The 26,563-nt window shown below is 38.4% G+C and overlaps 1 long non-coding RNA gene across 1 annotated transcript in view; it reads left to right on the top strand.

Annotated features, from left to right (window-relative positions):
• Positions 1-464: 464 nt before the first annotated feature.
• Positions 465-26,563, top strand: part of LOC143695775 (uncharacterized) — a 179,120-nt gene continuing 153,021 nt past the window's right edge. The window contains exon 1 of the long non-coding RNA XR_013185312.1: positions 465-765. This is a non-coding gene — a long non-coding RNA (uncharacterized LOC143695775). The remainder of the gene's footprint in view (positions 766-26,563) is intronic.

Genomic DNA, 26,563 nt, shown 5'->3' with positions numbered 1-26,563 from the left:
GCTGTGGGGAGACACTGCAACAGGGCTAAGGAGGCAGAGAAGATCACATATGTTTCCCTCAAAAGGGTTGATGAGTTTTATTTTTGCTACTTGGTTTTTTTTTTTCATTGACTTACTGTTTTCATTAGTTTTTAAATACCTGCCATGGCAGTTGAAGAGCCTTTATATTACCTTTTTCCCCTGTCACTTCAGTGCTTTCTGGAAGGTAAGACTGTGCAATCTGTAGAAATATATGAAAGCTTTTTTCTTAAATCTTCTTCTCTTACAGTCCAGCCCCACAATGTTTTTAAAGCAAAATGTTACCACCAGGCTTTGAGTTTAGGATGTGTCTAAATCTGTGAAGAAATTTGTGTTTGAAATTATTCAGAAGAGCATAACTTTATATTTGTATGTTAGCTCCTGAGTCATGTGGCAGAGTTACTGTGCTGAACTAACATTTCTTCCTCATTTTTGAACAGGTCACAACATGATTGTTGGGAAAATGAGATGGTTGCCGGAACATCAGTCTGTGATGGGTGCCATATTGCACTACTCTTTGGATGGTGGAATACAGCTTGGGATTCCTCAGGGCTGCATATCGTGGTTCAAACTGGACCATACAGCTGCTTAACATCTCAGCTGTTTGGATTCATAGCAATGGCTAATGGTCTCCTGGGGGAAGTGGAAGAGCCCCGTGCTGGAACTTGTGGATATTGTGGGACATGCTGCTGAGACCCATTTGGATTATATCACCATCTGACACCAAGGTTCTGCAGCTGTTGAAAGGTATGCTTCTCCCTGGTGCAAAAATACTGTCTCATACATCAGAATACTAAATACAAATACTTGCCTTTGTTTTAAACAAACTTGCTATGTAGCCTCTTATTTTTTTCCTCTTGTTTTGCCTTGCTACTGATACCTGCCAAGAGTTTTGAGTGGTGTTAATCTGACAGAAATGTTGTACTAATGATTTGATAACGTTTATATCTTAAATGGAAAAGGAAAACCCAAATATGAAATTTTTTTCCCCATAATTAACTTATATTTTGAAGATAATGACTTCATAGAGTCTATGAGAGCTTAGCAGCTCTAGAAAAAGGGACTACCTAACTTTTAAGAAAAATAAGTTAAAACCAATTTAAGCAAAGCACTTTCTGCAGCTCTAATCTTCCAAATAGCCCAGTTTGTTTGAAGATGTTACTATTTTCTATTTTGAACTCAAGATAGCAACCTTCTATGATTTAACCTCTTTTCCTCCAAATAATGACAAAACTCTCAAGGGTGGCTTGTGTGGGGAAGAAAGAGCAAACAAAAGTATTCAGTTAAAAATCCAAGAAATTATTTTGTTTCATATGTTTTTAAAGTTTTGATGTAAGGCTTCTTGCAGAACGTGCTTGCATCTTGAATGTCCTAGTAATATGAAAGTCTACTGGATGCAGTTCAGCACTCAGTTTTCCTACTAAATGAGATAATCAATGTAAAAAAATGAACTGGAAACTAGCAGAGAAAACAAATGGTTAAAGAGTTATTAATGAACAACAAATTATTCTTGAATCTAGATGAAGTGTTAATCCGAGAGTGAGGAAATCAGTGAGCTCCTTAGTGAACTGTGCTAATGGCAAAGCAAATTTTAAAAGTATTTAAAATCTGATCCTTTTATACCTGTTCTGTGCACTTCTTCACTACAGCTGAAAATGAATGATGTGAAAATAGTCGGTTTTGCTACATGTTTCAGCTCAACTGATTGGTTTCAGCCTAAACCATATGTAGGGCAGACAAGTATTCATAATCTTAAGAAAAGTGCTGAGCTGGCTGGCCTACTTTAGAGCAAAATAGAAATCTGAACAAATAATCACTTGTGATCCTTTCCCGTAGTAAACAGAGATACAAGAAGCAATACAGTTCTAATTTCCTGGTTCTGACTGTGTTTTAATAAAGACCTACTCTTAATTTTCTTGATTATTGTGGGTAAGCTTTTTGTTACACACTGGATGTAATTAATGTACATTTAGATTTACGGTCTTTATATTGTTCTGCATTTATACTATTTTTGAACTTTGCATGACTGAAGCTAACCATATGAAAGTCTTTAATTTGAAGTCTCAGAAATGGAAAGTCTTGGGTTGTTTGTGGAAAGAGAAGACAGAGAATAATAAATAGATTGTGTGGATGAAAATATTTAGAGCTGCTATCTAGTGTCATCTTGGAAAAGAACCCTAGTTGTTATTTTTGTCTATTTAAAGAAAATCAAAACTGCAATCTTTTTTTGTTTCTGTGAAGATTTTGTTCTAGCTGAGTTTCTTCTCAGGCACTTGCCGCTCTTTAGGAAAACTAAATTGAACTTAGAGGTACACTTAATTTATCTGCATGAAAGCTATTAATTTCATCAGCACTGAAAATGGAAGGGAATTTTTACTCTAAGGAGTAAAAATTACTGAGGAGAAATTACTCCTTAGCTTAATCTGAGAGTTTGTGTAGAATGAATTTCATTATTGCCATAAGATTCTGGGTATAGTAGGCAAATCATTAGATATATTTGCATTTGTTTGTACTTTGAACATTTCCAGTATTAATAACTGGTGACAAACTGTTAAAATTTACAACTTATCTGTCTTCAAATTTCTTTGGACTATTTCCAATAAAATGCAAAGAATCATAGTCCTATTTGGAGATGAGATCTGCAGAGAGAGGAAAATCAGGTCCAGATAGAAAGTGGTAGTTCCCAGCTGAGAGGTGTGCTGCACTGGTAGGAGATAAGACCCTTTTAGGGCTTGCAGAGAGATGGGGAAATGCTTTCTGGAGGCCCTGGCTGGAGTGTCTCTGTACCTTTCTCCTGGGAGCAGTCCCAGCAAAGGCACCAAATGCAGCAGGAGTTGGGTGGAGGATGAGAACTGTGGGGAAGGAGCAGCACCTGGGCCTGGGAGGGGTGATGGGGACCTGCCTTACTTGGGGTGGGAAGGAGCCTTGATGGTCTCAGAGGGGGCTGGTTGGGAGGAGCTGCTGCTTGAGAAAAGGTTTTTGGGTATGGGAGCCTGAAGTGTGGGGAAGAGGTTGTTTCTGTGATTTCTCTTTGGTTGCAATTTGGTAGTTGCTTGCTTTGCTTGTGACAGTCTTAGGAGGTGATTGAAACTCTTGCAGGTGTTCTGAGGCAGTGTGGTTTATTTTGGGGTGTAGGGAGGTCTGAACTCCCCCTCACAAGCCTACCCTGGTATTTTGATCTGGTAGCTGAATTTGCACCTAAAACAAATTAAAAAAATCCACACGGTTTAAACAGCGATTCCTCTTTGGAACTGTGCTCTCAGTTAAGGAAGGCTTCTAGCCAATGTACTTGGTTTTTTGAGAAAATATTTTGCTCTGTGTAACTGAGGTGAGGGTAAGCACAAGAGTCTTTCAGGCCAACCCAACCTGAGTGTGGAAGAGATTTAACAGGCTGCAAAGAGTGCAAATTTTACAGTGAAGTGTTTGTGGGCAGGTGAGTTGCATTGTTGGATTTGTGTATTGTGAAAAATGGGTAGATGAGAACAGGGCAGGTTTTGTTACTGCCAGATTTTTAGGTGGAAGAGGAGATGGCACATGGAGTAACTTCCTATCCATTAACATCTAGGAAGGTAGAAAGGAAAATGTGATAAGCCTTGATTTCTTTGACTGTTCCTTCTCTTTGGTTGAAGTGTTTTTCTCGATGCATGGATTCCCAAGTGAGGTAGAAATTTCTGTAGACCCATGTGTGCCCGTCTTGGGGGGTTCCTGATACAAAATGGAGATAGGGATGCTTTCCTGAAAGCCTGCTGCCTTTCAATCTTCCTCTGGGAAGCCCTGCTTCTTCTCTGGACATTTCACCAGAGTGTCCTCCTCAGGATTTGGAGGCACAGTTTGATTCTTGGGTAAAATTTTGGGAGAAAGATTTTGGACATAAGATTGTTAGTCCCTGAAAGGGCTCCCAGGTAGCCCAAAGATTATTGGGCAACTATGAGGGGCATGGCATGGTAAATATTCACTTCATGATCTTCACTGAGAAAGCAAGATGGAAGCTGTAGGTCAGGGCACCTTACTAGAATGGAGTTGTTTTTGTATCTTTGGTTCCATAGAAAATGATATTGATAATTGTGTCTGGTTTTTTTTCTTCTGTATTTTGCTCAAGGCTGGGTGTGAAATCATATAGCTTACTATAGTAGAAGTCATAATTGTAAATATGATGTTTTCTTTTTTTATTATTTTTCTCCTTTCACTGGTTTGTCACCTTTATTATGCAACTCGAGGTACAGTATTCTTACAGAAGCAATATAACCATTGGAGTACAGTTTATTTCTTTTCTTGTCAGAGGAAATTTTTATGAGAGGTACAAGGAAGTCAACCAAGGCTGGAAAGAGAGAGCTTCCACTTGAAATCTGGATGTGGGTTTACACAAACCACAATCCTCTACACCTTGTATTGCAGTTTGATTGAGAAATAATTGCATGAAGACTTAAAATGAAAACAAAGCTTCCAACATGCGACCTGCTTTTTCTGTAAAGTGCTCTCAGTAATGTCAGGACAGAGGCATATGGTGTCTGGAATCATTTTCTGTTTCTTGATTGGATTTATTTTATGTAGCAAGAAGCTTTCCAAGTCACTAATGGATTCTATTTTTATTCTTTTTTTTTTTTTTACTTGCATTGTCATAACATGAAATTTATCACAAACTATTTGTGAAGCCTGAGGTAGGGCCACATTGTGCTTGATATCTTGACCTTTCCTTGATTGAAATGCATAGATATGTTTGGGTTTGGTAGGGGGAAATGGATAAGCTGGGGGGACTTAGAATATTTTAACACAAAATTAGTTCCGACCTTCGAGGACAGGGACAGTACTTCCCCTGAAAGGTTATGAGACTACTACAAATGTGGATTCTATATTTAAATCCGTGAATATTGTAGATTAGTGAGAAGAAACTGAGTTTGACTCTGTACAAAGAAGAAAGAAGAGAAAAAGCTCCTACCTAGTCCAGATGTGTTTGCTACTGCTAAAAATTGAAAACTTATTTAATTTCATTATATTTGTAAACTAAAGCTACAGTCCTTCTATTTAAGAATAATGTTGCAACTCTATGAAATTAACTGCATTTTGATACAGCTGAAAGGTTCCAAAGATTCCAGTATAAATTTTTCTGTCACTTTTCTGTGTTTTTATTTTTGTTTGGTTTTGTGGGTTTGGTTTTTTTTTTTTTTTTTTTTTTTTTTTTTTTTTTTTTTTTTTTTGGAAAATTTATTTTAAGGCCTAAAGTCCCATGGTGGTGATGAGTGTGGTGTTCCTCTGGATGCCAGCATTACTTCCATGTCAGCAGAGATAAGAGAGAGTGCTGAAGTAGAATCATGAATGTTTGCATGGAATTTCTTGCAGGCCTGGGAGGCGGCTGGGTATGGAAGGAGGAGGCATGTGATTGCCGTAAAATAAATAAGTGAGCAGTGGGAGTGGGTATTCTGGGCTGATAAGGATGGAGTCTGGTTTGGTTGTGAGCCAGTGATGATTGGTGAGGAAAGGAAGTGGTGAGACATTTTGAAAACAAGGGCTAGTTGCTAGTGATGGATGGGAAGAGGAAAGAGACGTGGATTTTGTGGGAATGGATGAGAAGCTGTTTGTCATAATTTATGTGTCAGGACTCCTGTGCCATCAGAGCATTTCTAATAGAAAAATGGAGTGAAATCTCTAAATGGCTGTGGCATAAGTAATAAATATCTCAAACATCAGTAGCACCGGCTTCTTCTTGGCGCGTGATAAAATTGTGATAGTTAATGCTGTGAAAGGAAACAAAGTTAACTTTTGCTTTGCACGTTTTGTGTTACATTACTCCCCGAATCAGTGCAACCTTCAATTGAGGATACACTTACTATTTTTTTTCTCTTTGCAACAGTTTATTTAGGTAAGTGTTTCGGGAGTTGCACATGTTGTTTCCAGATTTTCTCAGGGGTGAAACTTTGTGTGGCTGCCATTTAGTTATCTTTTAGAATTTGAAGTTTGGTTTTTGATTGGAGCCAGTATTGATCTCTGCCTGTCCTCTGAAATTAATGATATTTGTGGTGGCTCCAGAGTATATAGGAAGGTACCCTGGATTATGCAGCGAACACTGAGGTGTTTTTTAGCAACTTGATGCTTTGGTACAGGCTGGTGTGCTGTCACTCCAGGTATTAAATTGGGCCTGTAAGCTACTTTGTATAATTGTGCTACTTCTTCTGTCAGTTGTTGCTTTTCTTCTAGGCTTGGGTAGGATGTGAATTCAGCTCTGCTGGGGCTGGAGCTGACCTGATCTGGTGGTAGCTCAGGGGGCTTTTCATTGGGCTCTCTTCACTGGGGGTGTGTGTGAACGTGAACTCAATTGTTCTTTATAGAGAGGCTGTTGTTTCAACGCTTTGGGCTTCAAGCATTGAAAGACATGCTCTCTTGCCCTTACAAAAGATGCCTTGCCTTTTTGTTAAAAAGATGGATAAGATAGCACTCTTTTCATCATCTGTCTCTGGGGCTTAATTTTGTCATATTCAAAGTTTTATGATACCATGTAACCAGTAGGTTTATTCATTCAACCTCCTGGGCTGGACTGATGAATCTTGTACAGGCATGGCTCCTCACTGAAAATCAGACACTGGAAAGAAGGGTGGTTCAGGTTCACAACTTTGTGGGTTTTGTGCCTTTTTTTTTTTTATTTGAAATTACACTTGAAAAAGAAAGAATTAAAGAAATGCAATTCTAAACCCAAAAGCTTGTTCTTTATCACACAGTTGTCTCTCAGCTTCAGGATTTGTATACATTATTTTTATAGCATTAAGTCTATGCATTGTATGGCTTTACAGCTTTCCTTTTCCATGCAGCTAAAATCTGTGTCTGAGATCATGGCAGTGTTTGATATATATCTCCTGCAGGAATTCCAGTGCTTGGGCAGTGTAGGAAGGGGTCTATAGCCTGGTTTGTGTTTCTGACAGCAATTCACCTAGTAATAGGACTGAAAAGGAAGTTTTAAAGGCACCTATAGGAGAAATTGCTCCCTCTTCCCAAAGAAACAAGTGCTTGGAGCAGTCTCTTGGTTTTTTTCAGACCTTGCTTCTTGTCGTCTTCTGTCGGTGGCCTTCAATGCTGTCTTCCCTCTTTGGCTTGGATTTTTGGGTACTCGAAATGTGTCCAATTCCAATTTAACAATTTGTTTATTAAAATACATCCATCCTGTGTGCACATTCTGATGAATTAAAAAACATATAATGGAAAAGTGTCAGCAGAAAGAATTCACTGTAATCAGCTGTAAAACACTTCCAGGCACACTGCACACTCCTCCCCTTCACACTTCCAAAAGGCACCACTGAAGAGCACCAAGGCAGAGCTGAAATGTACCTTTGACAAGCACTTAAAAATTAGTTTCTTCCACTGGTAATCAATATAGATTAATTTTTGGTGTGAGTATGTACAATGTATGTATGTTTCCACTATGTGTGTTGGTTTTTGTGGAATTCATTGCTTCAGATTATACACAGCGTAATACTTTAAATGGCTAGAGGTCACTATTTTTAGGGGTTTTTTTTAACATCTTCAGTTGCAATTGTTTTGAGTGCAATCAAAACTATGGATGGAATGCTACTTGTGGACTTCATGCAGGGTAGGTGCATTAGTGGACCTATATTTGACACAAGTGAAAGGATCTTTGCAAAGGAGGACCAGAATCATTTCCAGATTGATTTCTTTGCATTTGCAAATGCAAAGAAACCAATCTGTCATTTTGACTTTGGGTTGTGTGTTCCAGTTGAAATAGGTTTTTTCCCCTGAACTCTGTTGCAAAAGGCAGTAAGTTGTGACAGATCAGAGAGAATAAGACAGTAAAGTGGCAGAATAAGAATTCGTTCTTTTGTTGAGATTGTTGCCCAGGGTTATACATCTTGAGCATTTTCTTATAGTGTTGGTGCAGTCCTGTGAAGCACAGTTGGGTTGACTGATGACTTTGTAGGAGAGAATATTGTAGATGCTGAACAATGTCATTATTAAAAATAAGGATTTGCACACCTGCTGTAGTCTGGTGGATTGTCTCTAAACACAAAGTGGAGGGGAGCTCTCTGGTTTGCTGCTCTGCTGTATCAGAAATGATGTATGTGAGTGATGGGTGCTGGATTAAAGCAATGTATATTTTAGGCTTCTGGTTGCTTAGTGTGAGCAGTGCTGTACTAACACCCCAGGAGCTGCCAGGAGCCATTTTGCATCTAGCACATTCCCGTGTGGTTTTCTACCCTGTGCAGTGGTTTATGTCCGTGGTTTGTAAGAGGAGCAGGGTGTCTTTATTCTTAATTTTTTTTTCTGAATGCTCTCAGGCTGAAGAGAGAGATGAAGAAGATCTGGTTAGTTCAGGTCAGTGCCTGGATTAACTTCTTGGCAAAAACTTGTTATGGATCATGTACTGCCATCACTGCAAAACACAGTAAGTCAGACAGGATAGCTCTAGCTCTGTTTAGGTAGGATCAATTTCTTCTATGAAAACAAAAGGAGAATCTCTATGGAGAGGTGGGTGTTGAATGTAGTATAATAACCATTTGCCAGAGTGATACTTGATAGTAGCTAGTTTCTGAGGGAGTTACAATCACTTAGTGTTTCTCTAAAGAGTGCCAGGATGCTCTCACTGGAAGGATCTTGGTCTATCTGTTGGACAAAATGTGTACTTTTGGTGAATTTTTTGCTAATTTTACCTATTGTAAAAATAAGTGTTAAAGTATGAGCAATATGGACTCAAAAGAATATTGCCAAAACCAGTTGATGCCTGCATTTGGGTACAGGGCCATACTTGCTGTATAGAAGAGCTGTCAAAATCTATAGGCATTACTGACTGTAGGGGAACAAACAATTCATTAAACATAATAGAGTATTTAATGTGTCTTATAGTTTTTGTAAGGTTCTTGTTTTGTCTTGGCTCTTCAGTTCTTGGATTTAGAATTGCTATGCTATATGCACATGCCTTATTATTTTATGTTGAAATAAGTACAAATTGTATTTTGAAAAGAAGCAGCCATAATAATTCTCAACCAGTTAATTTTAAAAGGAAGTCTCATACTTCAAGGGCCAGCATCTTTTGTTTGTGGAAAATTATCAGTAAAGTCCTCTGTATCTTTAACTGAAATGGTTTCTAATTTATGCTTGATTCTTCTGCTAGGTTAATGTTAATTAGTTTAACATATCACTCATAAAAGATGTCATAGTTGAGTCATTGTGTAGGTAACAAATCTTGCACTGGCTAGCAATGAAGAAATATTACCTCTATTAAAACCCACACTTAAACCGTGGAGTCAGTAAGGGCTCATGACATTTTGCAGTTATCTAGCTTAATGCATTTTAATGCCTTCAGTGGTGTGAGGTTTTTCGTTGGGAGGCTGAGTGGGGGATAAGCAAGTGAGGCAGAGCCTTCAAATTATGCAGTCAGTATGAAGTGTAGCCTGTGCCAAGTGAGAAACTCAGCAGAAATGCTGGCTTGGGCTGGGGCTTGGATACTTTTATAATGATTTAACCTTAAAAACCCCACAACTGTCCAGTGTTGGGCTACCCAATGAAAGCACACATAAGCAGTGGTAAAAAGCTCAAATCTGCTTATATTTAGAGCCCAAGTAATTAGATATTAACAATGCAGCTAAGTATGCAGGCTTGTAATTAGCTAAGTTATTTCATCTATTTCTGCCCTGAAAGAAGCATTAGAGCTGGGCCTGTAGTGGAAAGAAAATTTCAGTTGTGATTGTGGAGTGGTTGGTGTGATTCTGTAATACTTTATTTCAAAATAATCCCCCAGCCGCTCAGAGGAGGTGATGTTGTGATGCTGCCAACACAGCAGTGAGCCTGCATTGAGTCCTATCATCCTGCTCAGCTGGTCCAGGTATTCCAGGGTATGGGATGGGCAAGGCAGAGCAGTTGATCAAACCTCTAGCCATAATCTGCTGCCCACATTTCTTTGTTTGTTTAAACCATCAGCATCTGGATGGAAACCAGGACTGAGTAAATATTTGAGGATGCTGTTGCTTCCTCTGCCTGAGGAGGAGGTGCTGGATCTTGAAGGTTGGAGTTTCACTTGAACAGCACAGGAAGGCATGGTCAAGAGTTTTTATCCAAAACATTAATGTAAAAAAGTTTAAACCTTCTCCCATTGCTAAAGGTTGTAAGCACTTCCATGGCATGGGAGCAAGGCCAGTCACTCATGTGTGGCAGGGAATGTCTGAAAATTTGGAGTGCAGCTCCAAATTAGTGAACCAGATGTATTTTCTTGCAAACTGCATTTGTTTCCCTGTGCAGCAGATTACTCTGGCTTTGTGGCCAAGTAGATATGGTGAGGTTGATCAGAGAAAAAAAGGAGGGTTACTGCTATTTACGAATGTAAACAGCCAGCATGTTCACAGTCTGAACATCCAAATAAATTAGATTTTTTTCTTTAATATTTTAAGTATCATGCTAAATTCAGTGTTTCAGATCTGAGAAATGACAGCTTTGCAGCTGGTGAAGCTGGCAGAAGAACAGGAGTGTTCTTCTTCTGCCTCCTTTCAAAGTCTGTGTGTTTGAGCTCCTTTGGACTACTTGTACTCTGTACCCCAGTAGAAGGCCAATCTGGTGATTATTCATAGTGTGAGGATTCAATGAAATTCTGTTAATAAAAATATACAGTTCTTTGACATCCTGCTTTGCAGCTCTTAACACTGGTGTATTTGCTGAGTGCCCCAGCATAGTCAGGTGAAGACCTAGGACAAGCATCCCTTTGAAGTGACCACAGTCATCAGTATGTCACCCTGACCTTTTAATGAGTTCGTCACTGTTGTGTGTGGAACTGTGAACATTAGGTTTTCTCTTGCTAAAGGAGATATCTTCCTATGAACAGGTTGCTCTTAAGATGATGTTTTCCTGAGATAGTTCTATTTTAGCTTCCTTAGCCATTTGTTTGTTCATTTGTTTGCAATTATAAATTCTGGTTACCATGAGACTTGAAAAATTGCAGCAAACAAGCGACTTCTTTCTGAATTTGCTTCTCACCTTGGATTTGCATTAAGCTTTCAGACTTCCCTTAATTTTAACCATGAAAACTGAATATATTACAGTAATTTTATTAACATCAAAAGCCTTCAAATTGTTCACATGTAGCTCTTAAAATTTATAAAGCAGCAGTTTAAGACTTTGAAATTCTTAACAGATGCTCAGCTATGTTCTCAGTATTTGAGCTTAAAGCAGAAAGAATTTAACTCAATTATAATAATGTAAACCTTTCCACTTTGCTTTGCATAATTAAATATTTTCATTTACATAGCACAGAAGTTTAACATTCTAAACAGGGTAGATAAGCAGAAGAAAAAGGCAGACAAAGATGCATCTTTAATGCATGCAGAGTAGTAATGCACATGCTGGTAATCTTGCTGTGCTTATTAATAATAACAACTTTAACTAGAAATCCATATGCAAATTCCTGTGAATATGGATTGTATTTAATATTTTTTTTTCTTTTTAAATTGTGTGCATCTTTGGAAGTATGCAGAAAGGTATACTAAAACTGGAGCAGGGATGCAGTAACCTTGATATCTTTGACTTCTTGTTTTAAAATATTAATTAGTGGAACAGGTCTGAGGAAAATTAAGGTATCCGGACAATTTCTGTGGATGCAGGAAACGGCTTAACTGTGCCTCTGTGGAAGTCTGTCATCCTACTGGTGTAGCAAAAGCTACACTGGAGGTGGTTATTACTACCACTTTGGATAATGCTGTGTCTCAGATTCAACAGCCTGCTGTCAGAGCAGCTTCTCAGTGGTATAATAGGAAGCATTGTGTGTTTTGAGGGCTATAAAATAGACACAAGATGTGCAAATAAACACCTGCACTTTCCTAAATTACTGCTGCCTGTCAGGTCCGGGGCAGCAAGATATGTCAGGCTGAAAGGAATCTTTGCTGGTTTTGAAGAAATTTAGTGCAACTTCTGTTAGCTAGTTTAATGTCACTTTTTTACATCTGAATCTTCTTGAAAGTGGGAGGATCAGTGATGTTCCCCTATAATGAAATAAAATAGCTCTGATTCTTATGTTCCTGAATTTTTGAAGTGTATAATATATTGCAGATTATGTCACATAACATATGGAAAAATATAGCTGTGTTAAATAAGAGACTAAAAAAGATTTTTTTTTGTAATGCCTTTTGTTTGCTTACCCTTAGACTTCACCAGGTGACTGGCTTGCTCTGGTTGAATGCCTTACATCAGAGGAGTTTGGAGGTTTGCCTTTGTTTTGTGTTTGTTACATGCTTCAAATCTCAAAATTTAAGTGCCAATATATAGGACACATACAGTAATTCTATACATTACAATTAAGAGAAGATGGACTTTTAGAAAAACTTGGGTTAGGTTAAATATTATTTTCCATATATTGATTTTAGGGCATATATCAAAACCACTAAAAGAAAGTGGAAACCTAAGCAAAAGGGAGAACACTTGTGCATATATTTCTGTGTGTATGCACTGCAGTGAGCTGGGGCAGGGGAACTTAAAAAGAAATTTGTGTGTTTACCTTTGATTTTTTTTTTTACGTTTTCTCTAGAGTTCTTTAGGTAGTGAGCTTTGGAAAATTCTTTCAGTGGAACTTAAATTTCTGGGGATTTCTGTCAATTGCCTAGGTTTCTTCCATTTGCACATAGATTTTCTAGTGCACTATAAAACCTTTTGTCATATTTTTTGCTTGTTTGATGGTAATGGAGATAAGAAAGCAAAATGTAGGGAGAAAATGAGAATTTGATTTCCAGTGAAGCAAAATTTCATATCCTAAAGCTGCTCCTGACAGTCATTCTTTTAATACAGTGGGTGGCTGTTTGCTAACTGCAAATCCAGCAGTGTAGGTTACTTGCTTAAAGAACAAGTGAAGCTACAAGGATCTCATTAACTTTGATTTTCATGTTATCCCAAAAGCTTGTAGCAATATATGTGCTCTTGTTTACTCTTGCTTGTGATCATTGGGGAGCGCTTAGATGTACTAAAAATTCTTTGACACCTCTGAGCACCCTAAAAATAATTTTATTGGTAAGATTTTATCGGTAGAAAGGCAACTGGAGGCTGAGTATGGAGTTCTCTTAGTTTTTCATTATTGCTCCTTTGGCTTTAGCTGTTGAGAATATTGCCAGTCTTCTGTTCCATGCTTGCTTTGTTGCACTTGTGCTGCTTTTCTGAATGGTTATGAGAAGTTCTCATTATGAGCTAGCTGCTTAGCTCAGGAAATCATAGTATTCTCTAGATTTCTGAGTTGTTTTGTTGTTTAGGAGAAAAAATGGGATTGTTTCGGTTTACATAGAATCCATGTAGTAAATGTATTGCAGAGGTGTCCGTATTGTAGTCAGATTAGATAAGTGGTTTTCGTATATGAGGAGAACACATGGTTCTGTGGTTTTGGGTTCTCAGCTGTATGTCTCAGGTGTGCTGCCTTCCAGCTGGTTTTCTGTTATACTGTCTCTAGCTCTGTTTCTGCTCATTTGCACCTGGATTTTACCATACTGGGGCATCTCCTGGGAGATACAGAATCATTTCAGTATGTCACAGTGGGCACTTACCTAACTCCCTATGTGTATGAGGTAGGATTTGGATTCTTTTGGTAAAGAATCCTGTGCATAGAGTTCTGTGTAGAAGGTAGGAAAATACCTTTCTTGGTCCCTGGATTTTGTCTGCAATTAGCTTATGCTATGTGGCTTAATTTACTACAGAGGTAGAGTGTTTCTGCTTTACTAAGCCTTTCTCTCTCTCTAAGTAATTGTGTGCCCATTTCTCATTTAAAAGCTAAACAAAGAACCTGGCATTCCAAAAATAATAGTGGAATATTAGGCCTGGGGTTCTCTGGAGTGTAACCACTTATTTGTGCAGTAGGTGCAGTTTTCTGGTTTCTGTCCAAAGGTTTAGGGAGTGTCTGTGCACTTTCCACTTCCCAGATCATTAGTGATTTGTGACTGATTTGGTCCAATTTTAACCATTGCCTGTAATCTCTAGGGATTAGAATTCCAAGATGTTTTAATACCTGTAACTGTCATTAGAAACTGCAGTGAGTAAGCAAGTGCTGATTTATGAGCACTCAATTAATCTTAGTGCCTGGGATTTGTTCCAGTAAATTCACACATCTGGGTGAGTGCCCAAGGTTCTCAAAGAATTCTTAAAATTTGCATATTGACCTTTGAGGACTGGATTGTAGGACCAGAGTATCATGCACATAAAACAGCTTTTCTGTGCTATCTATTTTTGTGTTTTTTATTATCTTTCAGACCATTCCTCTGATTATGTTGAAAAGGGGCATGGGGAGCAGATGTTTTTGCTCTGTTCTTAGTTTTGAGAAGCACTGGGGGGGGGTGGAATTGGTTAATTTTTTCTTTTTTTTTGGAATTCAGTTTGAAAACAGACCCCTCCACAGCAGTTTAATCCAATTGACAGTTGGTCAGTGTATCTCATTTTCCTAAGAACTCTGATGGGATAATCCCAGGTAACCCCATCATAAGATGATCTCAGAATCTGGCAATACCCCTGATGAGTGCTGTGATACTTCAGGTTGTGTGATTAGTTGCTTGAGGTTATCTGGTCCAGGTCTGGATGTAATAAATCTAACTGAATGTATTTTAATATTTTTGAGTGTGAACTTTTTCAGCTTGAAAAGTGGATGGTGGTGGGGGAAGCTTTGGCTTGGAGTCTCTCTGTGATGGCACTTAGGCTGCACACTGGAGGAGCGAAGTATTACCACAGTAGATGTTAGGAAATGGTTAAAAGTGGGCACATCAGTCCATGGGATCATGATCATCCTTGTGGTAAAGTTTTGATTAATTGATGACACCTATCCCTGGCTGGATTCCAGTGGATGTAGCTTTTTCTTTATGGCTGTGAAAAACAGGCGTCCTCTCCCTGGGTGCATTGTGGCAGGGGTAAAAACATTTGCTTTGCTTTCAGCATTGCCTAGGGCTTTCCTATATTGCTTCTCCAGCTGGATCCTTTTATTCTCTGGACTCAGTGATGCTTCTGAAATGCAGAGCACTGAAGTCCCAGGAAGGATCCTGCTTCCCTCTGCACCAGTTGTACCAATTGGAATGGGAATATCATGTGGGGGTCTGTCTCTGTAGAGTATTTGAGCTGAGAATTTTACATCCCTCTCTGAGATTTTTCTTTTTTGCCTGTGTGGTGGGAATTAGATTTTTTTTCCCCATCAGTTCTGATAATTTTGCTGTAAGAGGTAATGCACAGGGGAGGACTGTCTATCACTTTTATGTGGAAACTATTTAATCATTATACCAGGAGTTTTAGTTTCAGTTCAGATACTCAGGTATCCAAACTAAAACAAAAACTCCTGGTATAATGATTAAAACTCCTGGTTTCAACTTGTGTGCTCTATGATCAGGATTTCTGAATGTTTTGTGTGCAATATTTTGTTGTTTGGGGTTTTGTTGTTCAGTTTGTGTGTGTTTGTCTGGTTGGGCTTTTTTGTTTGGTTGTTTTTTTATGTTTTGGTTAGATTTCTTTGTCCCCTCTCATTCCTTTCCTTTTGTAATATCACTGTTGAAATTGGAGTCCTTGAAGGTGTCTTGTTTGCTGTGAATGAAATCCACAAATTTAGTATGAGGGAGAAGCAAGCTATCAATTTCTTGCTATCTTTCCCTGTCCCTCCCCTGTGAGGGGGAGTTTCAGTGAACATCTGCATTGGCTTGGCACTGCATTGTCTACTTGACTATAATTTTTACCTTGTTATTTGTAACTACAATTAATCTGAAGATGTGAATATGAAAATTATATTTTACCCACCTATAAAAGGAAAGAATTTACAGTATTGGTAAGGAGGGGGAAAGAGTCAGAGGCAGGAATAATGATACTTAGTCAAAGTTTTGTCTCTTGGATGGAAAAAGTTACAACAAATGCGCTAGAACTTTTTTTGTGGTGCACTCAAATGCAAGAGTATGCACAAAAACAATGACTATGTAATTGGTAGCTCAGAGGCTTTATTGTAGTGGGTATAAGTGGTTTGATTCAAGGCTGTAATGCTCAAGATCCTCTCTGAGCTGTTGTGGGCACTTCAGGAGGAGTGTGGGAACAGGAAGAGTTTGTATTAGTGCTTTCACATTTTCCAGTGATTTATGGCTTGTGAGTCTTGAGCTTGCCTGAGTGAAAGTGTCTTTGTAGTTTTTAATAATCTCAGGATTTTTATTCCCATCACTTTTAGAACCAATAAGGTCTGGTAGTATTCACTGCACGCAGTGGTGCTGAATTCCACAATGGACTTCATGTGAAGAAATCTAATTTTGTTTGATTTGAACCTGCAATGAGCCTGTTCTTCCAATGCCCCTCTGCTGTTGTAACAGTAAAAGGCAATTGTTTCCTGCTTGCCTTATCCTGTCAGCTAGGATCTTGCAGAAGAAGAAATGAGGTTTATGTAGGGATGCAGCTTTAATTTTTTTTGTTGTCATATTCCATATGCATTTCATAACAATGATAATTAATAACATTCTGTGTTTCCTTTTGGACTGCTACAAAGAATTAAACTGTCTGTGAAAATAATCTGCTGTTGCCACAAAATTTTGTTTGTTACTGGTAGGACTCATGGCTATGTAAAGGGAATACTGGGTGTGCCATGTCATCCTCTCACTCCACATTAATATTTTGTTGCTTTTTATTCAATTTCACCCATAACTTAAGTGCTGTGGTCACTGAAGATGCTGATAACATTTTTCAGAGGTTAAAGCAACACTCATCAGAATAAAGCTGAAAAGCCATAGCCCTTCTGGAGCTGTCTCAGCTGACAGTGCAGACCAAAGAGGAGCTGGAAGGGCTCATTCCTCTGGGAGCTGGACAGCAAGTACACAAATCTGCTGAGTAGAGCTAATCTGTCCTCATCCTTGGCTAAAAATTTTTTTTTTATTTTTTTATTTTTGTATCTAGTATAACTAAATAAAAAGGAATATTTTTCACTACTTAGAGACATTGGTGGAACAAAGGATTTTAAACCATCTTATTGTTGAGTCGTTACTATTTTGACAAGTATTTGTAGCAGAAAATTGGTGTGTGGGGTTTTGCATGTTTTCTGCTATGTTTTTTTTTTCTTTAAAAGTTATTTCTCTGACAGCCATACATTTTTGGCTTCTGAGAGTTTCACAGAAAAAAAAAGTAAAATAATTCTTCTGATGAAATCCACCTAAATTTTTCATCTAGATAAAACATCCTGAGGATGGAGAAGGAAAGCAACTAGATGCTTCAAGTGCATTTGGAAAGTGCTGGTGGTCCTGTCCTAAAACTATGCCAAAGTCAATTAAAATACGTTATTTCTTTGTTAGCTGAGCAAGATGTATAGCTACAGCATACTAAGATGGAGGCTGCTGTCATCATGCCTGGATACGAGCTCGACAGACAGGGAAGAGTTCAGGGATTAATGGGAACTGTGATGTAGCAGCTGAGAGGAGAGGCATTAGGAACAGGGAGCATTCCCATGAATATTACAGATGCTAGAAGTATTTTTGTGTCAGCTTTCAGTGTATGGTTTGTAAATTGCACACAGACCCAGGTGATATCTGATAGTTGCAGATGTGTTTTCTATTGATTCCTAAGGGGAAAAAAAGGTAAACGTCAGTCAGATTGTGTGTTCTACTCTGTTTAAAAAGAAAACTAAAAATTACACTTTTGGTTTGGTTATATTTGGATTTCAACCACTAGAGCTGCTTCAGAGAGGTATAAAGCAGATAGCCAGTGTATTCTATCCTTTATTACCAATTTAACTATCTCTATTCTGGGCAGTATTTTGATTAAAGACATTTGAATTGTGATTGAGATGTTAAAGTTTTTGAAGAAGTGGTATGAAAATAACTTAGGATCAAAAAGGTAACAGGAAGATCAGAGCTCTTCTGAACTGGTTTCAGAGAAATGGTGTGGCTTAAGAAATCATTAGTTCTTCTTGCATAACCCAGAACTAAAACTCAAACCTTGCCAAAGAACCTATCTTGGTTGTATAGGGAAAAACAGCCCTGTGAGCAAAGCAGGCATGAGTTAGTTAAATTGCTGTTGCTAGAAGTGTTTTTCCCCTGTAGAGATGGTACAGCTGATTATAACGTGTGCAAGTTGTCTTGTAAGTTCAGTGAACTTGAGTTTCAGGCACTGGGGATTTAAATTTATAATGTTTAGACTTCAGTAGATACGTCTAGCAGGTTGGTGCATCTGTGTAAAAATTAAGCAGTACCTTTTAAAAAGAATGTGGATCAGATTGATCTTGTATTAGCCGTGTTAAATTATTGAACAGCATTGACAGGGCGTGGGCAATTGCCTACTGGCACTCTCTTCAAAAAGTGGCAGAAGAAACTTTGTCTGCAGTTAGAAACTGATCTCAGTCACCAGACACTGGTAGATGTGTAAAGAGAAATGGAAGGCAAAACTGAAATCCTGTTCTTGGGTGTTTCCACTGCATTATGAAAATTATACTTTGCTTGGCTATAAATGGAAACTGGTTTCCAAAGATGAAACACAGGGCATCTTTTGAGACTCTCTTGTTAATTGTGTGTGTCAGTTTAGGAAAAATAGGCATCATCTCTCCAAAACCTAAACAGCAGGAAAGAAAGATCAATCAGTTATTTTGCCCATGGAGGCCTTGGGGAATAACTATAACAAATTAGGAAAGAAAAAGAGAGTGCTGGTTGATTTCTATGTTGCAATACCAGTGATGGTGATTTCCTGTAGGAGATGCAGGGGTCTGTTTATTGCACACTGCACCCCAAAACCAAACATTGGTTATCTGGTAATAAGTACTGGAAGCTGTCTGTCAGTGATGATGATTGAGTGGTGTGTGTTTGCCTTGAGAAGACTGATGCAGGGAACTATACTGACTTTGGCATGAACTTCTCAGAATTAGTTATGTTTTGCAGTGTTGAGATTAGTATGCCAGATGTTTACTTTCTGTCAAGCAGGTTTTTGAATGGCAAACCCTTTGTGCTCTGTAGGGCAGCCTTTATTTTGAGTGAATGCCCCCACAGACATCAACCTACTCTGCAAATTCCATGAGCCCAGTTTACTCGGTGTGAGCTGCAAAACTGTGCTCATTTGTAAATAAATATGCTGAGGTCCAGGAATCATTTGCACAGGTATTTAGTTACCTCTTCATTGTGCTAACTCTTTTTCTTCTTTTTCTTTCTCTCTCTCTTTTTTTTTTTTTTTTTTTTTTTTTTTTTTGCCCCTCTCTGATGATTCCAAAACGGAAAAGTGAGTCCCAAGTGTGTGGTTCTTTTTCCATAGTGCTTGGCTCCAAGAGCAAATGGTATTCTCCAGGCTGTGTTGGGGGGCCTGCCGGAGAGGTGGCTGCTTTCAAAATTCTTGTTAGGGGGAAGTGATGGATGGCTTTGTTGCAAGCTGCCCTCTCCCGTTCAGGGTGAGGCTGGGAAGGACAGGGCTTCTGAGAAGTTGTCAGCACTTGATAGCTGTGAGCTAGATCACTGGAGCAATGCTGAAAGGATGAAATGGGAATAATCCAGAGACCTGCCTGTTCAAACAGTACCTGCTAGCATGCTGAAATGGAGGTAGAACCAAGCATGTCTGATGAATCATGTCTTGTCCATGGTATCAAATGCGAGCTGAATATTGCATAGATATCAGATTTATTAAGAGCTCTTTTCTTGTTCAGTGAATATTAAAGAATACCTCTTGTGTTGAATAAAGGATATCTGTTGATAACAGTCTTTTTGAATCCAAGGATATCAGGACTGCATTTTGAAAGGTGGTGCTTCCTAAGAAACAGATCAGTTGAAAGGATTTTTTTCAAATTTCTCTTCAATGAAGAAATGCAGCGATATAGTTGAGCATTTTTAAAAAAATATATTTTTAAAGAGAATTATAATTAATTTCTCCATCCAGTTAAAAAAAAAAAAAACCCAGTGAATCTTTCTGTGAACATTTAAAAAAAATTTAAAAAATTATGCACTTTTAATGGAGTCCAAATCAGAAGTTTATTTATGATAGTCATACCATACTGTGTGACTGGTGTGTTTAACACATGCATCAATGTAATATCCCTGTAAGTGATCATACTTTCCTTACTAACTCTGTCTTTTTGTATTCACACAGTGCCTTATTTCTCAACTTTACAGTTAATGCTTAAATAATCTAGTAGGGTATTTTTACTTGTCAATCGTTTCCCTTGTCTAAGAAGAACAATATACTTTGCAAGCAATCCCATTTAAATTGAAATGAAATCTGTCCTCTGTTTCCAGCATTAGTCTGTATCTAGGTGGAACCTTTACATGTTGACATGTGTCTGAAATTAGAAATTGTGACACAGTGTAATTAAGTTTACATCTCTACAGCTGGATCTGGCACTTAAAACTGAGATCTTTCTTTGCTACGTAATGAAGGAATAAATGGATCCTTTGGTATATCAATCAGGCAAAAAAAAAATTTCTGGAAAATTTAGACATTTATTAATTGACTTGAGGTAAAAAATGTAATTTTAAATAGAGGTCATTAGAGAAGATAGGTCATACTTCTACTTCCAAGTGTTGTCTAACAAACTTACGTAGCTCAAACTAAGAACTGATTCTGAATCCAATGGTCTTAATTTATTGTTGCAATGGAAAAAATCTTGTGTTCTTGTGCAGAAGAAAAAAAATTCCTCTCTAGAAGGTGACAAAATATTTTAGCTTAACATTTGAAGGAGGAATTAGTTCTTTTCTCGAAAACATCTGTCCGTTCATATGTTTTCCAAATGCCACAGTAATCTTGCTGTCACCTCCTGCTCTGCCATAAAAAGAGTCTTTTATTTTTAGAAGTACAATGTGATGCTTTGAGTCATGGTAAAACTGGAGGATCTCCTACCTGCTTTTAAACCAGCTTAGCCTGGCCCTGGTGAAGGAGAGGAGCTGCCAGGCTGCTGCCAGAGGCTGTGGGGTGGACTCGAGGGCTGTCCCCCTGGGGAGCACGGGAGTCCTTAAAGCTGCTGCTGCTCCCCAGGCTGGCCTGTGCCAGGCTCTGCTCTGCTCTGGGGTGGGAGTGGGGCAGGGAGGAGTTGTCAGCTTTTTGTGTGGTGTCCCTGCTGTCCTTGACAGCTGTACTGTGCCCCACTGCACGTGACGAGCTTAGCGAGAGGCTCCTCTGGGGGAGGTTAAAGATGGGCTGCTGCCTGTGCCTGTGAGGACTGGAGAAGAGCAGATCCCAGTTCTACATCATCTGTTGCCTTGCTGAAACACGAGCTGTAGGACCTAGAAAACAATTGTATTCTCATTTTGTTGATCTGGTGATTTTTACTTGTGCAGACCTTGAAATGCAAGTCCTGCAGAGAGCACATGAAATCTTCCCTTATTCCCTTCCAGCCTGCTGGCCATGGGCCTTCGGAATTTTTCTGTGGTGGAGTTACTGGGATCCTGGCTTTACCATGTCTGCAGAAAAATAAGGACACTTACAGATCATATAATTGTCTGTAGTGCAAATGGTCTCAGTGGAGGATTGAGGTGCTATGAGAGAAGTCAAGCTATGAAATGTGTTTGTGCTGTCATGGAGATTTGGGTAGAGTGGCTTATCTATTCTGGCTTCACCTTGTGCAGCATGTAAATACAGCTACTCTGCTTTTGTTACTTACAGTAGCTTCTTGTTTGGGGGGTTTTTGTTTGTCAGTACAAAACTAGAGAAATGGCAGTGTTGTTTCAATTGCTGCCGCTTTAGGAAAATATTTCCATGTTTAAAAAGCAAAAAGTCTAAATTGTTATAAGGGTAGGAATAAATGTTAAGCAGAGAAACAGGATGAGAAATTGTTGGTTTGGAGGTTTGGGTGATTTTTGTACAAAATGGTTGGGTAGGCTTCATTTCTTCCTGTTACTTTTAAATACCCAAATGCACTAATAAAATTACAACAATTGGTTCTGTGAACAAGGAAATAAATGCTGTAAAATCAATACTTACACTTTTGTTTAGAGATAAAAGCAAAATTTATTATTTGAAAAGGCCTCTTCCTGAAAGACTTGAGTTGATAAAAATATTTTTATTTTGAAAAATCATGTAACAGTTCAATATTTTCTTGAAATAATGTAGAGCTTAAAAATGACTGGAGAGTGAGGCATGAGTTTATTTGGGCTTGAGGAAATACTGTAGATTAAAAAATGAATTCAAATATTTTGTTGAACTTGGAGAGAAAAATCAGCTCACTGAGTGGTGGGATTCTGCTGGATTTATGCCTGAGGTGTGAGCATTTGACAAAGCCAGCCTGTTCATAAAGAGGAAATATTTTCTTTCCATTTAGTTCAGTACAGTAGCTATTCCTTTCAAAATTAAGAGAAAATTGGAAGAGAAGGCAGGAGAGCTTGTTTTCCATCTTCTGGCATAAGACAGCAGCAGATGTAGTAGGTGAGGATGTACTAATTCTAAACATTGCTGTGCATGGTCACCAACAGAGTCAATCACATTGATTAAATATAAATAGAATTTATGGCAAAGTGCTGGAGCTAATGTAAGGATAATAGCTAATTTCAAATGAAAAGGTCTTGAAGATTACTAACAGAATTTTTTTCTTAAGGAAAATAATGAAGAATAAATGAAAAGCAAGCTTGAATTATTTTTTTTTACATTGACACAAATGGTGATTTAAACTGTTGTTTTTAAATTCCTTCATTTAAATGATGTGATGGAAGTAAGAGTCTCTGAAGAGTATTTACTTTTTATTTATTTTATTAGTATTAGAAAATAAACACGTTAGGCCATAGATAAACACTATTTCTTCCATTGTCTTCAGCTGCATTTTATCATCTGTCCCTTGAAGTTAGAGACCTGTTTCAGTGGGTTCAGGGATGAACATGGTATCTATATTTTGTAATTTTTTGTGCAAGCTTGTGAACTTAGTGGCATTAATAACAGGGTAGGAGTAAGGGATCTGTACAAATATTTGAAGTTATAAACCTAATTTCTTTCTCTCTGGCATCCAAGATTCATCTGTGGCATGAATGCTTTCTGTGGGTGTGTTTTTCCTTCACTTCCACTTTGTCAATCAAAAGCTTTCTTTTTGCTTAGCAGTGTTTTATCTGATTTTCAAATAATGATATGTTTTCTTTTGAATGTTTTTTTAATTTTCCATAGCTCAAGTACAGAAACAGAAAGCAGAAGGCAAAAGCCATAAGAAAACTTTAAGTTTTTTTTTTTAAACAGAACATTTAAAAACTGGTTTCTCCCAACAAAACCTCTAGATAGTGTTTTTTTCTCCATCACCTGCTTTGCTTTCTTTTTCTTCAAAGCTCAAAAGGTGAAACCAAATCACACACACACAGAGCCACGCTCTCCCCTTTTCTAGTTCCAAACAAAAAAGAGAACCTAGATGTCTTTGTTTTGGAATCTATTGCCTTGGTGCATGCTGGTAGACCTGTCCATGAAGTTGAGGTAAGTGTCAAGAATCGACTTTTAACAAAATATTAAAACGTGTGGTTACATTTATTCCCAGTAAGGCCAATACTGAGGTTTAGATTTTGTTCTGAATAGAAACTACTTTATTGAGTTGGAGTATGGGATGCAAAGTGTCTGGCATTTATTATGGTTGATAGATGCATGTGTACTCTGTCTAGAAATTGTATTTCTGATACTCTACTAATTGCAAATGTGATTCTCACAGTTTGATGTATATTTAGCTATTCTGCACTCTCTAAAGAAGAAAATGGTAGTAATTCAAAAGAGAATGTACTGAAAACAATATTGTGGACATAGCAGTAAGTGTGAAGGCTTGTAAACCTAACTCCTTTAGTAATCAGTCATATTCTTATGCGTGAATCTAGACACTGTTAAAATGTTTCAATGATGTAATGATAAAAATAATCATTGATGGCAGGTCAAACCAAAAACTTCAAGTTGCTTTTTAGGTGTCAAACTATGCCTTGGTATATTTTTTCCTTTATTACAAAGAAAAAGTGAGAAATGGATTAGGTTTAATGAAATACATGATAACCTACTGAGCAATCCTGCTTTTTGCCTCTCTATTATATGGGTATGGCCTGTGCTCAGTATGGATTCAAAATGCAGTGCAGAGCTGTACCAGAGCCTGTGTTTTCTGCGTGGGAAGAGTTTCCCTCTCTATATTATCCAGGAGGATGACTATATTTCATAGTTTCTAGTTGTTGCTTTGGGCTCTTGGCAAAGTATCAGGGGAGCTTCTGCTGGTATAATGTTTGGAAGTGTCTCTCTTGCAAGAAAATATTTTGGCACCTTATTATGTGTGGTTTGGTCCAGCAGAAGAGTGTGTGGGATGTGTACTCTTCAAATGCAAATGCTGTAGGAGTATTTATTTTAATCAATTTTTAAACATGCATCATGGCATGGCTAAAAATACCTGCCTACTTCAGTAGAGTGAAGAACAGCACTGTAAATATAAACGTAGGTGGTGTGAATGGCTGAGAACTGGGTAACGTTCACTGTAGGCTCCTTGGGGCTGTTTTTTGAGAAATGATGAAACTCACATGTGAACAGCAGGCCACAGAATTTATTTTTTATTTATATGTTTATAAATAGCTGGATTTGGCATATAAAAAGATAGTGAACCAACTCTGTGTTTTACTTGTTGTGTTGGATAAGGTCAGGAGCATGAACTGTTCAGACCTGACTCGTTGTGTTTGGCTGCACTGAATATGAGGGAAATACAAAGGCAGTTTTAAAACATGTGGCTACAAATAACTTGTCAGTATTTGGTGATGCAGAGGCCACATAAATCTCTACATCTGGAATGTGTGAACCAACGAGTATCTCCTGTTAATTATCCTGTTTGACATTTCCAAAGCTAAATAAGAATGATGGTTAGTTATGAATCATATCTTGCCATGCTGAAATGCCAAGCTTGGTTTTATTGCGATAGAGATTAAGGCCAACAGAGTTGTAACCAGTCTCAGCATCACAGTTTTTGCTACTGTCAAACTGCTGATGCAGCATTTGCTTAATATGAATGAACCTTTGCACCTCTATAAAGTGCTTTAAACCTAGGAAAAATTTATGCCTTATCAAAAGGTTAATCCTGACAAATTATTGTAAATTATCTCCTGTCTGTGCGCTGCAGGTGCAGTGAAAATAATTCTGTGCTGCACAGGCCGGTGCCTGTTCCATTGGATTGGAGAGCACTGCTGTGGGTGCCAGCAGCACTGGGGTGCCTGTCAGGACCAGCCAGAGGTTCATTTCTCAGCACTCTTGATGCATCAAGCCTTGGAGTTCCAGTTCTGCTCAGGCTAGCAAGCTTCATTTCTGCTGCTCAGCATTTTGGATGGACTGTGTATCAGCCATGTTTCACAGCCAAGTGTGGAAAATAAATGCTTAAGAAACATTAGAATTCAGTGGCATGAAAATGCTTCAGTGAATCACGGCCCCAGGTTGAGTGTGGGTTTTTTGTTGGTTTGTTTTCTTTCCTTGTAGGATAGCATCCACTTTCTCTCTGGACTGCTGCTTTCTTAGTCCCACTATAAATGCGGTGTAGCCTCTGAAGCAGTGAGTGCTGGATAGTCTTTCACCATCACAAAACCAATCCAGATTCAGTCATTTGAGCACTGTGTGTTTAGCCAACCTCATAGCTCAGATTTCAGAAAGTTCATGAGCTGCAATACATGTCACTTCCTTTCATTTCTGTTTTGACTGAGAAGTATCAAGAAGTCTAACTGAAAACTGTATTTTTAATCATATTTTGAAATCATGTGAAGGTGTAGGCTTGTGCCTGTGAAAATTGCATCTGCATTAACATTTTTTAATTTCTATTACAGCATATAGAATAAAGTATTTGTGTAAGTATGTGATAGGATACATTGCATTGGGATAAATTTCTGGAAATGGGGTGTGTGTGTATTTATGTAGTTGCCTTGTAGCTGCAGTGGCACACAGTCCTTCTGAGCAGGATGCTGTGCTTGCTCCAAGTCATGTAAGCAGCTGACAGGCTCTTGGGCAACACAATGGGTTAACAACTGAAGTAACTTCCACCTCAGCACTGTCCTGTGTCTTATGCTGATAAGCATTAAATAACCCTGACACAAGGATACCCTCTCAAAAATGTTACAACACAGGATTTTTTGGTGATGTTTGTTAATAATGCCTTTGGCAAGTGTGAGACCTGCTTGCAGTTTAGCTTGGAAATACACGTGTTCACTGTCTCAGAATGACCCTCCCTTTTTTTCCTTCTTTCTGAGGCAAGAAAGGTGCATGTAAGAGGTGCGATAAGTTTGTTTTAATGTGAAAAAAGCTTTGTTTTAATGTTATGCAGCCAATAGGACCCAGAGTGTGCCCAGCAGATGTCTTCAAATCTGAACCACATAAACAGAACTGTGGCCTCAGTTTTCCTCTGAAATAGGTCCTTTTGAAGCAAATGCTGGTTTCACTACTCTTTCCCTGCAGAAGCGGTCAAGTCCTTGTTTCCCACCTTCTTGGAGAGTGCCTCATCCACCCACTCCCATGGTCTGTTTTTGTGGGGGTGTCATTTTGCTGAGAGACTTTCAGTCTGCATAAGGGAGAGGGAAAGGGAGCCCCTACCATGGTGCAGGCCTGCGTTCCTAGGGCCAGCTATCCTCAACTCTTCTTCCTCTGTCTGTCTGTCTCTCTCTCTCTCTTTGTCTCTCTCTATATATGTATATTTATTTCTTTCTTATAGAACAACTGTTTC

Source organism: Agelaius phoeniceus, chromosome 1, assembly GCF_051311805.1.
Source record: "Agelaius phoeniceus isolate bAgePho1 chromosome 1, bAgePho1.hap1, whole genome shotgun sequence".
NCBI classification, from domain to species: Eukaryota; Metazoa; Chordata; class Aves; order Passeriformes; family Icteridae; genus Agelaius; species Agelaius phoeniceus.
The sequence above is the reverse complement of the archived record's forward strand: the minus strand, read 5'-3'. Positions and strand labels throughout refer to the sequence as shown.